This window comes from Bactrocera neohumeralis, unplaced genomic scaffold (genome assembly GCF_024586455.1).
Source record: "Bactrocera neohumeralis isolate Rockhampton unplaced genomic scaffold, APGP_CSIRO_Bneo_wtdbg2-racon-allhic-juicebox.fasta_v2 cluster11, whole genome shotgun sequence".
Lineage (NCBI taxonomy): Eukaryota > Metazoa > Arthropoda > Insecta > Diptera > Tephritidae > Bactrocera > Bactrocera neohumeralis.
In genome coordinates, this window is record NW_026089624.1 from 20,461,671 (window position 1) to 20,464,060 (window position 2,390).

The window sequence follows — 2,390 nt, forward strand, 5'->3', positions numbered from 1 at the left end:
ATTGGTCGCTTGTCAGCATTAGTAAAGTGTAACCGCGCGATGATCGCCTTAAAATTCAGCACGAACTGTTTTCGTAATTTTCAAACAACTTATAGGCAGTAAATTCAGCTTGCCTCCAACTGACGTATCGTGACCTTTCGCCACTGAATTCCGGCAGAGATTTAATTATCTCTAAAGATTCCTCACACCGAACAGTCGGGTATATAGTCAGTGCTTCATATTCCTCCATTTCACTTCTAATGGAGTTTCTAAAGCCTTTAGTGGTTCTGACAGCTGTCCTGTTGTCCTCTCGAAGGAGGCCCTAGTCCTTTCCGTAGCTGCAGTGACGGCAGCTGTCACTATTACCCTCAATGTCTCCTCATTCATTTTGATGTCTTTTTTAAACTGGCTACTTTTTTAATCCTTTACTATTTATTTTATTTTATTTAATTCCTTAGCGCACTTTTTTTTATGGCTATTTAAACTCAGTAAAAAATTTAGCCTTTAAAAGATTTACTAATTTTAGTTTAAAAAATTTTTTGTTTATTTATTCATTTATTTATCTTTTTATTTCTTCTTTTTTATATTGATCACTATGATAATATTATAAATCATGCTGGCAATTGTGCTTGGAATAGTTTCGCTAATCCTCCAGTAATCCTGTAGTCCTCCATATTCCTTGTCTTGGTTATATCCGTGTTGGGCGCCAATTATTCCTCCAGTCCTATGGACTGTTGTCCAGGAAATAAAATCACGGTTAACTTTTCCAATCAAATAATTTTTATTCAGCACTATGTGCTTTTGTTCAAGTCCGGCTTAAGACTAAAACTCAAAAATATGAGCCTTGCCTGATTCCCAATACTTGGCACAATTTCTGCATTTCTGCTCCTACTGCATCTGATACTATTGTTGTTGTCGTTTAAGGTCCGTATCCAGCTCTTAAGTAATTGCTCAAGAAAAAAATACTATACATTAGGGATATTCAGACCAGCCTTGTTAATTCGTTCGTCGTTATTCGGTAGTTTTTTCTACCGAGTAACGAACTATCCATCTGGCAAGCTTGGTAATATCGGTAATATCACATCAGCTGTTTGTTTGTTGTTCGTTGCTTTATATATTTTTAAACGGGAAAAATTAATTTGGTGCTCACTTCGTGAATTTGGAAAAATTTTGCAAAAGTATGTATACTCGTATCTTTAACAAATAGTTGCTTTTTATTTTATTAAATACTTATTTTCAGTGGAACCTCAAATGAAAATACGCAGTAGGGCAAAGCCTAAAAAAAAATGGAGTGAGGAGGAAAACCATTTGGTTCTAGAATATTTACTAGAAAATGTGGGAATTGAGGTAGCTCTTTATGCAATTAGCTTCAACTAAACACTTTAATACGTCTTTTTATAGAAACCAAACGCCCAATTGTACTACCAAAAATTAATTGAAACAACAAATATCGATGCGACTACGGACATGTTGTGCTGCAAGGTCCGGTACTGGAAGCAAATGTATAATAAAGCTGAAGGGTGGCGCAAATCGACTGGTGCTGGAATAGACGTTGGCGATGATGTTTCCTGAATAAAAGGTAAATACGGCCATAATGTTAATTGAAACTTTTTTGGTTTTTTAATAATTCTCCGTTCTTTCAGCAAAACTTTCACAAATGTGTCCGAATTATGAACGGTTTTCGGTTCTATTTGGGAGTAAATCCCAATCCGGAACCATCGGGTTCACTTAACGACAAAGCAGAGCAGACAACAGTAGGAGCAGAGGTAGCAACAGTTCCTCCTACCACTCCGTCGTTCCTCGAAAAAGTGAAAAAACGTGCTCCAAAGAATAGTGAACTTAAATATATACCTAAGAAAAGAGAGCAGTTTTTTGAGCAACGAACAGAAATTGAACAAAAAAGTTAAATTTGGAAAAGTTAAGGCTAGAATTGGACAGAGAAAAGTTAAATAAAGATTTTGAAATAAAAAAATTGGAGTTAGAGCAAAAAGAAAGACTGGCAATGATTGAACTAAAGTACAAATATAATATATAATAATTTTACATGTTTTGTGTAATAATTTTTAAGAATGTTTATGTAAAAAGAATGAATTTTATATGCTATTGCTATGTTTAATAATTTTTAAGAATGTACACATGTCTCTAAATGTGATATCTTGAAGTGATACAACTTTTTATACGTACAAACATATATAAAAATGAAAACTGAATTTTTGATTTAATTGTAATTTTTAATTTAATTAAACAGTATTTGGAAACATAAGATGATATAACGATTGTCTTTTTAATTTAAAGCTATTTGAGATCGTTTCTTCCACTTCTTCTTCATAAATGTCTTCATTTGTACTCTCGTTGAAATTCTTATTTTCACTGTTATCAAGTAATATGTGGTGAAGAATGCAGCATACTAG

At 33.4% G+C, this 2,390-nt stretch overlaps 1 long non-coding RNA gene across 1 annotated transcript; it reads left to right on the forward strand.

The window, feature by feature from the left end:
- The first annotated feature begins 590 nt into the window (after nt 1-590).
- LOC126766263 (uncharacterized) lies at nt 591-2,127 on the forward strand. The gene is made up of 3 exons (XR_007668793.1): nt 591-1,157; nt 1,220-1,326; nt 1,381-2,127. It is a non-coding gene; the product is annotated as an uncharacterized LOC126766263 (long non-coding RNA).
- The last annotated feature ends 263 nt before the right edge of the window (nt 2,128-2,390 follow it).